This window comes from Mauremys mutica, chromosome 1 (genome assembly GCF_020497125.1).
Source record: "Mauremys mutica isolate MM-2020 ecotype Southern chromosome 1, ASM2049712v1, whole genome shotgun sequence".
Classification (NCBI taxonomy): Eukaryota; Metazoa; Chordata; order Testudines; family Geoemydidae; genus Mauremys; species Mauremys mutica.
In genome coordinates, this window is record NC_059072.1 from 104274250 (window position 1) to 104284823 (window position 10574).

At 44.1% G+C, this 10574-nt stretch overlaps 1 pseudogene; it reads left to right on the forward strand.

Annotated features, from left to right (window-relative positions):
* The window catches only part of LOC123344319, a 34231-nt pseudogene extending 24014 nt beyond the window's left edge, over positions 1–10217 (forward strand).
* The last annotated feature ends 357 nt before the right edge of the window (positions 10218–10574 follow it).

Genomic DNA, 10574 nt, shown 5'->3' on the forward strand with positions numbered 1-10574 from the left:
TCAGTATCCAGGGGTTCCGTTTCAATAACACAATGCAAAACCGGCTCGAGCCCCCACCCAGTGACCTGGGACAATTACCTACCACCCCCCGGGCGCCTCTAGGAGGCAATACTTCCCCACTCGCAAGCACAGAGTCCGAGTGTAGCAAAATCCTTTTAATAAAGGAGGGAACCAATGCGGCATCACGTTGGAGAGACACCACAAACAGGACTATACACAAACCATAAGCAAAAACCCACCTCCAAGTACATTTGGCAATGTCCTTTCCCCCTTAGGGTCTTAAGTCCAATCACCCCAAAGTCCAACAACCCAAAAGTCTGTCTCTGGTCAGTGCCACCCCAGAGTTCAAAAGTTTATCTGCAGTTTTACCCCCCCCCCCCCCCCAGCCTGGGTGGAAATGGGGGGGGCGCACACAGGGTGTTAAGGGGCACCTTACGTGGGCTAGGGCCAACTGCCCTGCTTCTCCGTGGAGTTCTGCTGCAGCCTTCACCACGACTGGCTCCACTCCACCAGCTGTGCTGTTCCTCCAGCAGACCCGTGAACCACATCAGCCGTCCCAACAAACCGCTCCACACTGCTCACTGTTCTATGGGCTGCTCCAACATGCTGCAGACTGCTCCGCTCTGCCAGCCGCTTAGCGATCGATCTTCAGGCTCCCCCACTCAGTGATCTCAGCTCAGTAAGCTTAGCTCTTTTAGTGATTTCAGCTCTTAGTGGTTTCAGCTTGTAGTAGGGGAGCCCCAGTGCCACATTGGCCCAACGTGAATTCAGGTCAGCAGCCTCTAGATGGACTCCTAAAGGATTCAAAATTAGCTCTGCTCTTTAACAGTGGAGAGAGGAGGATGTGCAATTGGTGTTCCAGGCCCTCAAAAGGGGCCCATACCATCAGGTACATACACCAGTCCCCAACCTCTCTCCCTTTCACTGGGTTTTGGAACCCATGTCCCTTGTCTAGCAAGTACTATTTAATGTAGGTTGAGTCATTTCTGTCAAAGCAGTCTCATAGTTCCTCATTCACATAATTAGGGTGACAGCACTTTTTTTCCTTCCTGCCCCAATAACAAAGAAATTGGGGATCCCACAGCTATGAAAATAGCATAACACACAGCAGCCTGGGATGGTTAAGTGGAGTGGGTTTACCAATGCAAATGCACATTCTTGAAATTCCTTTGCCCACTCCTCATAATTTACCACTGGATGTCAGGGTAGAGCTCATCCTGACTGCTTACAGTTGTATTTCCATCTCCTCTCAGGTCACTATGAGAATTTCCAGAATGCTTTTGACACTAGCTCGCTGGCTCTGGACAAGCTGTCTCTGGCTTTTTACTCTGGAATGTTTGCATATGGAGGATGGTAGGCTTCCATATCTGTACTGGACCACATCTACTCCAGTCGCTGATGAAAGCCGGATAAGTCCCAAAGAGTTCAAATCGCTGCAGTATGGAACTTGTGTGGAGCCTGTCTCATCGCAGTTACAGATTCAAATGCACCCTGGATCAGCAATGGCCAAGTCATCGTAGTGGCTGTTTATCTGTCCCCTAGAGACGGGACTGAGACCATTTTACTTAGGCAAAACATCATTCGAGTGCCAAATGAAGTAATGTTGGGGACCTCCAAAGAGCACCTCTGCTCTATCTTGCATATTACAAAGGAAGCTCATGTCCAGAAAGTAAAGACAATGATTTTGCAGGGTGAAACTCAAAGCATCTAAATCCTTAATATTGGGTGGGCAGGGGATGGAGGGAACTCCGATCCCAAGAGATTCTTCCCTCACTACCACCCTTAAGAGGAAGCATTTGACTTTCTTTGTAGAAAGTCTCTCTATAGTTATGTAGTAAGACACATGGTCTAAGAAAGGATGCCCCTTTATTCAGGAAGCAAATGCCCAGATGCAGCTCAGGAACAGTGACAGATGCATAACCTGTTCCATCTCACTCTTCATTTTCCATGTTGGGCTTTGGAGTCTCAGGTCCAGACAGACACTTTTCTCTTCTAATTGCAGGTTCTATGTCAACTTTGTAACTGAGGAAATCGTAAACCCTGAAAGGTGAGTACCATGGCCAGCTGCTTGAATTCATATCTGGTAGATAAACAAGCCACTGAAGAGGATGTTGATTCCCATGCCCCAAAGCTGGAGCAGCGTAATAATACAAGCTGTTAAAGGGCACGAACTCACTTCAGCACAACAACATGCCAGTTCATTGAAGTCTGAATATTTTTCATATTGAGATTTGACTTGGGTGCAATTCATTTATGCACATACCAGCTGTTGTCATATTGGAGCAGACTACAGGCCTATCAAGGCCTGTTGCCTAGCTTGCGCGGTGGTAGTGAGCCTGATGGTTCAGTGGAGGAGGCTGTGTTGGAGGGGCGGAATTTCTTCTTGACCCCATGAAAGAAAAACGTACGTTTTTAACCAGTGGGGTCAGTCCCAGGATAACCACATTAGCTGAGAATTGGGCTTAGTTAGTGTTCTCAACGCCTGTTATGCTGTGCCGTACAGCATAGCCTGACTCAACCCTCTTTGAAGCAAAGTTACAATGAGCACCAGTTGTTGTAGCCATGGGGTCCCAGGATATTAGAGAGACAGAGTGGGTGAGGTAATCTCATTTATTGGACCTCTTTGTAAGGTCGAAAGCTTCTCCCTCTCACCAACAGAAGTTGATCCAATAAAAGATATTACCTCACCCACCTTGTCTCTCTAATGAGCACGAAGGCAGGAATTTCATCCCATTGCCAGTGGATCTGTAGGGATGAAAAAAGTGACTCTCAGAAGAGGAGAAGAGATATTTAGAATGAAGAGCCTCTTTGGTTTTTCCCTTTACAGTGAGATTTATTCTCATTGTAAATAGGGTTTTTAAAAAGGGACCTAAAACGAGCTCCAATTCCCATAGCACTTCTCCCTCAGCGACTGGGTGCCTAAAATTAGATGCTTTAGCCTACCAGGTTTGGATCTTCATAGGATGTCTTGCTGATGCACAAGAGGACAAAGGGGACCTACCCACATTTAGCACCTCCTGATTAGGAAGTATTATTTTAGGCACAGCTCTCTTCTGCCCAAGACAAGTATGGGTATTTTTGAAAAAGGTCTGAAATGAGAGCCACAAGAAAAAATGCCACCACCAAGGAATTTAACAATTGTTTGCTATAACCTCATTCTCACGATTCTGCATTTACATAATCCACAACCTACAATCATAATCAGGAGATGCAATGCAGGTTCTAGAGCTGGGCAGGATACTTTTTTCCCATCCTGGTAAAAAAGTTTCAAAATTGCAGATTTTCTTGTTCTGAATCGGGATGAAATGTTGAAATCTCAAATTTTCATGAACTAACAACTGGGAAAACAATTTCACTTTTGGTCAATCAAAAATATTTCATTTTGAAATGAAAAATAACCATTTTGAAATGTTCTGTTTTGTCTTTATTTCTCTATACTTAGCTTAGGTTTCTAAACAAAAAGTCATTTCAAACCAAAACCAGATTTTTCCATTTTGGAAGCGTCAAAATGGGATGGTTTGACAATTTCAAAATTTGTCCAAACCAAACCTTTCCCACAAAAGTTCTGGTTTAATATCTGCATTTTTCAGTGAAAAAATGTGATGTTGCAAATTCCCAACCAGATCTACTATATTCACATGGGATAGAGGTAAACCTGATGGACAGTTGAGAGGTGCAATAAAAAGGTTATTTTTATTCTATTGTAGGAATATCCCACTGAGCGTGATAGTGGCCTTGCTCATTGTTACTCTAGGGTACCTTCGCACTAATGTCTCCTACTACGCAGTCCTGACAGCGGAGGAAGTGCTGGCCTCTGAGGCTGTAGCTGTGGTGAGTATGGTCCTTCGTTTTTATTGGATATTTTCAGCGTAACACAGATAGTTCACATCTGGGACCAGAGGGGCTACTGGAGAGAGGCCAGAGATTCATTAAAGGAAGGAACAGATTGCAGATTCTTATGCCGGGGCAAATGTCTGTTTAAACATATGGCAAGAAGGAAGAAGTATAAAGGAGATGGTCTAGGAACAGTGTAGCTCTCACAAGGAGTCTCTGTCCTCTTTAGCAAGAAGAAATATACTTACAGCCACTGGATTGCAGGAGTTTGCCCCCAGTTTTTCATAGAGGTTATATGATCCATTATCCCTTCCACTTTTTGTCCCCCAGACTTGCAGGCTATAACTTTATATAAAGTTCTTTATACTAATAACTTTGCTCCTGCCTCCCAGCAATTCTTCTGAAATGACTCACCTGTTGGATTGCTTATAAGGTTCTCTTGCCTCTCAGTAATAATGGAGATGGGATTACCTTGAGGTGGTGATAAAACCTGGCTTTTCCACCAGCACAATTATAGAAACAGACATGTGAGAGAAAGGTAACTAACCCTCAATTTTTTTCCCCCAGAGCTTTGTAGATAGAGCATTTAAGAGAATTTCCTCAGCAATTCCCGTCCTAGTTGCTCTGTCCTGCTTTGGTTCTCTGAATGGAGGAATCTTTGCAGCTGCAAGGTAAAAGCCTGTCCTTTCTAAAGCCAAACATCTCTTCCACACTAAAACCAGCTAATCTTCAGTTCAAACACACTTTCTGCAGCCCTTGATCTGCTAAAAAACATTCACGTCAATCAATGGACTGAAGACACCCTATCACTAGTGAAAGCTATACTAATGCTATAACAAGTATCATGCCATCAGAGCACTTCACACTTAAGGTTGCCATCTATGTTGTATTCCTCTTGTGGCTTTCGTTTTACTGGTGTGGTTTGATCTCTCATTGTGTAACGTGAAGCTTAAGGGGAAATTCAAGAGCCAGGGAGCTGCAGAAACACACATGCTGTATCATGAGCTCCCCCTGCTGGTGACGAGTAATATTGTATCTTTGTTTCTTCAGCTGGTCAAAATTTTTCCAAAAAAAGGCGCATAATCAGAAATATTTTCATTAAAAAAAAACCCAAAACATAACTGAAAATTTTGTATAAAATGAAAGTTTTTCACAAAATATGCTTACCTTCTTTTCATCCAGTTCTGCTTCTTTCTAACAGGATGTTGTTTGCAGCTTCCAGGGAAGGACAGTGGCCTCCACTCTTCTCCATGATCCATAGGCGAAGAAACACCCCCCTCCCAGCCCTTTTATTAATGGTGAGCAGAGCTTTCTGGATGCTGAATGAGACTTGGGGTTTTTTTTTAACTCTCATTCTTAGAGAATGAACTCATCTGCCCTCCCCACCCCTGCACTAAGCCCATTTCATTACCAGACTATGATAATATAAAAAATTCAAATGTGTCATTTACTATGGGGTAGCACCTAAAGCTCCACTGTACAAATGTATCATAAGTGATGGCTCCTGTCCCAAGCAGCTGATGGTCTATGGGTGTGTCTACACTGCACGCGTTTTTTGGGGAGCTTTTTTGTGGTGGTGTGTAGACCCGCGTCGCCTCTGCCCCAGCACAGGTATAAAGGGCAGTGTAGCTGGTGAGGCACAGCGTAGGTGAGTAGAGAACAGACACACCTGAAGGGTGTGGTGGGTATGTGTGTGAGGACCTACTTTACAGGCTCTCTACTCACTGTCTACACTGCTATTTTTAGGGCTGTAGTGTCCCACTGCCTCCCTGCAGCTGGAGCCTCCCCCCCCCACAGAGAAAGACACTGGCTGTGGGAAGTTAGCAAGGAAAGGCTGTTCCAGCTCCCTGTTGTTGGAGCCTATACCTGCAGCAGGGAAAGGTCATGTCAGAGGGGTTTCCTCATTGCCTCCCCCCACCAGAGCCTTTCCCTGACACATGAAGCTACACACCTCAGTGTGGCTGCAGCCCACTTTTAACTATGGCACATAGCTACATGTACCCAGCGTGCCGTGGGCAGCCCTGTGCAGAGCTGACGTAGCCTAAAAGACAAGACTACACAGGTGAATGAGACAGGGGAAGGGTCGAGAGTAGCAATACCAATGTTTTTGCACAAACTAGCTGCGAGTGTCATTCTTAACCAGTCACTAGCAGAGATCACAACTCCCACCTGCCTAGCCCTTAACAGATGGCATTGTCTGGTCTGCCCCCACAGACTGGAATTCTTAACTGGACTTTCCATTGTCCACATAAACCCCCTGCCATTATAACTGGCACCGTTCAGTGCTCTCACTGCCCAAGAACACAATGGGTATGCTGGCTGACCACTGTACCTTCTTCAGAGCAGGGTTCGAGACACTTTGGTGGGACAGCATATGGGACGCTTGCACTGTTACTTCCCATGTTGTAGCCGTTCATTGCCTAGACAGAAGACGTCAGTTGACAGCGCTATCAAACCTACCACTCTGTAGGAGTGATAAATTCACATTAGCACATTTTTAGAGAGGAAAAAACTCCTATTTGGAATCCGGTTGTGCAGTAACTAATCTATAGGACAAGTGATCTGATTTCCGAGCCCTGGACGTCACTTCCTTCCCCCCTTTGTTGGTCACAGGAAGTTGTTGTGTCTTGTTTCATATTAAATTGTAAGCTCTTCAGGACAGGGGCTGTGTTACCTGTTTGTTTCCACACAGCATCTAGCACAGTGCAGCCCTGGTGTCTTCAGGTGCTACCACGATAGGATAAAGCCCTTCAAAGAGCCTTGTGGCACCAAGTAACCTGAGACTAATAAAATGCTTCCTGGAGGGGTCCAAATTCTAGCTTTGGTGGGCTTTGCATCAAAGGAAAGGGTTGGCGTTTCATCTATGTCACATGAGAGAGAAATTTTTCAAAGGGCAATTTGACACCCAACTCCCATTGACAGTCAGTGGGAATTGGAAACCTAACTCCCATTTGTTCCTTTAAAATCTCCTCCCAAGCTAAGTTTTTGTTTTAAAAAACCTTCTCAACTCAGGGTTTCTTATAGTGCCCCATGAACACAAGATCTAAGAGTTTCCCAAGCAAACTAAATTTGCACAGTAAGGACTTAAGTCTCCTGCTCTTTTCACTTATAGGAGGCTCTGTGATTTAGTTAATACCATATTTGCACATGTTGAGAAAAGGCACCAGCACCACTGAGGAGACGGAAAGAACATAAGACAATAGCACTTTATAGCTGTTGTAAGACCTACACAAGTAACACGGGGTGGAAAGGAAAAGCATCTTCCCTAGGTGTTACTGCAGTGCTTAATGCTGCATTTTTGTCTGTGTCCTAGTTGCCTCTGATCTTCTTGATGGTGTTGATTGGCGATCTCTATGGTCTATTGAACTTCTATAGCTTTTCACGCTGGCTCTTCATAGGACTGGTGACCCTGGGGCTCATGATACATCGTTATCGGCATCCTGAGATATCGAGGCCCTTCAAGGTACAAGGAGATGAGGATTTTGAAAAAGGAGTTTAGATGTGAAAGGATAGAGACAGGCAAAAGCGGCTGCATGAGATCAAATGGTCCTCCAGTATTCTGTACTTGTTTCACCTGGAGACAAGGAACCCAAATGGCAAACTATTGTAATTATAGTGAGTTAGATAAGGCCACTAATTCGTTTCTGCTTATAGAATAGCAACAATTGCAGCCTCCTGGCTATTAGCATAGCTTGCAGGAGTTCGGTACTGATATAGTTAATGGCAGTAGTAAGACATGAAAAACATAGCTGATTTTGCTTAAGTTTTGTATCTGAGCAGGCAAATGCTCCTACTGACACACAAGAAGTGACAGCTGCAATGTAGAAAATGATCATGTGATGCTTTCCCCCCCAAGCACAGCAACACTGCAAAATGCAACCAGCTGAATGAAAACTGTATGCATGTCAAATGTTCAGCACAGCTCTCTCAGCTGCAACAACTGATTAAAGTCAATGGAAATCATGCAGGTAAAACTGCAGAAATCTGAAACTTAGCCCAGTTATGTTAAGCTTTGTTGCAACAAAAAACAAAGCTCAGTACAAAAACAATCCAGTCAAGTGAATCCCAAACCAGAATAATGCTCTCTGTCCTCTGAAGTTCAGATATTTTCAGGACTACTATAGCTTAGAAAGTGAAACACTACCATGCAGTTTCAGTGCTCTGTACAAATGTCTTGTTTGTTGCTGCTCGATATGATGACAGCAATCTATTCGGTACATGACTGCAAGCTCTGCCAGCTGACTGCTTAGAAAGACCTTCCATTTCCTAGATTTCCTCTCTTTTCTAGGTGCCTCTATTCATCCCACTGGTTTTCACAATAATATGTTTCTTCATCGTGGGAATGTCCCTTTATTCAGACCCTGTGAACACAGGCATTGGCTGTGCCATAACTCTGACTGGTCTGCCTGTCTACTATCTGGTGGTCCAGAAATCAAGAATACCAGCCAGCTGCAGTGCAATGTTCAGTAAGTACTGGCAGTAACTTTAGCTCTAGTGGGGGGAGGGATAGCTCAGTGGTTTGAGCATTGGCCTGCTAAACCCAGGGGTTGTGAGTTCAATCCTTGAGGGGGCCACTTAGGGATCTGGGGCAAAAATCAGTACTTGGTCCTGCTAATGAAGACAGGGGGCTGGACTCGACGACCTTTCAAGGGCCCTTCCAGTTCTAGGAGATAGGTATATCTCCAATTATTATATTATATTATCTAATACTGAATGTCTTTCTAAAAAATAGGCTCTTGTTCAAACCTGTGTAATGCAGGAATCTCACTGCTAAGGTTCTATGGCCTGTATTAATGCAAGATGATCACCATAGTTCCTTCTGACCTTAAAAAGGAAGAGATTCATAGACTCAGACTTTAAGGCCAGAAGGGACCATCGTGATCCTCTAGTCTGACGACCTGCACATCGCAAGCCACAAAGCCTCACCCATCCACTGCTGTTACAGGCCTTAACCTCTGCCTGTTACTTGATTTAAAGACTTCAAGTTACCGAGAATCCACCATTTACTCTAGTTCAAACCAGCAAGTGACCCCTGCCCCACGTTGTACTTGTGAAGCAGGGATATTTTAAGGCAAAAAAGTGTGAGTCTTGCATATTCCCATGCAAAATTATGCATGCACTAGCAGTGACTCACCACAAACATCCAATTCTAGGATTAAGAAGCGTCATGACCCTTCCAACCACAGTCGATAGCAGTAGGCTAGACAGCACTGCAATTATAATCTCCTCACCCTTTATCCACTAGCCATATTCTGTCCGATTCAGGTTCTTACAATTTATCATGATGCATCTGAGAATCTCTTGTCCTGGCCCACCGTCAGGCCAATTTGGGAAATAAGGAAGAGTTCTCCAGAAAAAGCACACACAAGACCTTTCTTATGCAACAGGTTACAAGTCATATGTATTATTCTAGTACAGCAGCACCTTGACGCCATAAATCAGGGTCCCATTGTACTAGGCACTCCCTGGTAAGTAGAGGTCAAACAAAACTGCACTGGAAGCCACATAGGAATACTTTAAGGTTGCTATTTAAGACAGAGGGTTGCACAGGGGAGTTGGTCCTTGGTGCAGTTTTCACTAATTCTGTATAAGAGGTGTGGCAGAAGGAAGGCTGGGGGAGTCTTTGGACAGAGATTGCCCTAGCTCAGCAGTTTTCATTTATGGAATAAACTTCCCCCTACCCCACCCCCAAACTGGCTTCCTTTTCAGACAGTGTTTTCTCCTCTCACCTCTCCATTGCATTGTGTTTAGATTCCATGACGGTGAAGCTACAGGTCCTGATGGAAGTCATCCCACAGGAAATCCAGACCTACTGAAGGTCTCTTGCATCAGGACCCAGACTTCAGACTTAACACAAAAAGGCCCATTCTTGGGAGCAGCTGGTAAAGAATCCAAACAATAGGATCCACAAGACCTTCAATAAGATCAGACCATAAGTGGGGACCCAAGGCTATTTTAATGTTAACATTACCGTGGTCACCTTCATGAACCCTTACCTAATGCTGGTTTGTTCAGATGCTCACATATAAAAATACTTCTTTTTAAAGTCAGATTACTTCAGTGATGTTACAATCCAGTACTCCCAACACCAGTAATTCACTACTGTGGGGGTGAATCTGAAGTCAAACTAAATGGTGGTGTTTTCCGATAAATGGAGCAAAGGACAAAGCTACCTTCAATGCATATCATTATAGGAAGTAATAACAGGGAAAGGGAATAAGAAAATATGATCATTTATAGAGAAGAAATCGTTTTCCAAAACCCTTAAAGTATGCCTGAGCAACTTTCACGTGGAAGCTGCCCAGCATAGACTAAGCAGAGAGTAGCTATGGAGTCTTTCAGTGTATGGAGGGACACATCAGTCTTCTCCTCAAACTATTTGGTTCAACCCAGCCACAATGTGGGAGATCACTCTCCTATCAATAAACTTCTGAACTTCACAACCAAGCAAAAGAGGATTGGGAATGGTGTTCATGATAAAATTATTGTGCAGGAGGTCACTACTAGCCCTAGCCCTTAGGCGTTAAGTTTATTCTCAAACAGTAAAAGGGTTATTTAAAGGTGATGCTGGAAAATGATAGTGGCAGCAGAACTGTTGTATTTAGCAACTAGAATTTTTCCTTCTATTTTAAAGAAAATGGAAATTGAAAGAAAGGGAAAGACGAGGGTGGAGGGTAAGGATATGCTGAATGTATTATTTTGATGCTGCTGTTTGAGGACAATTTGAGTTTTGGAAAAAA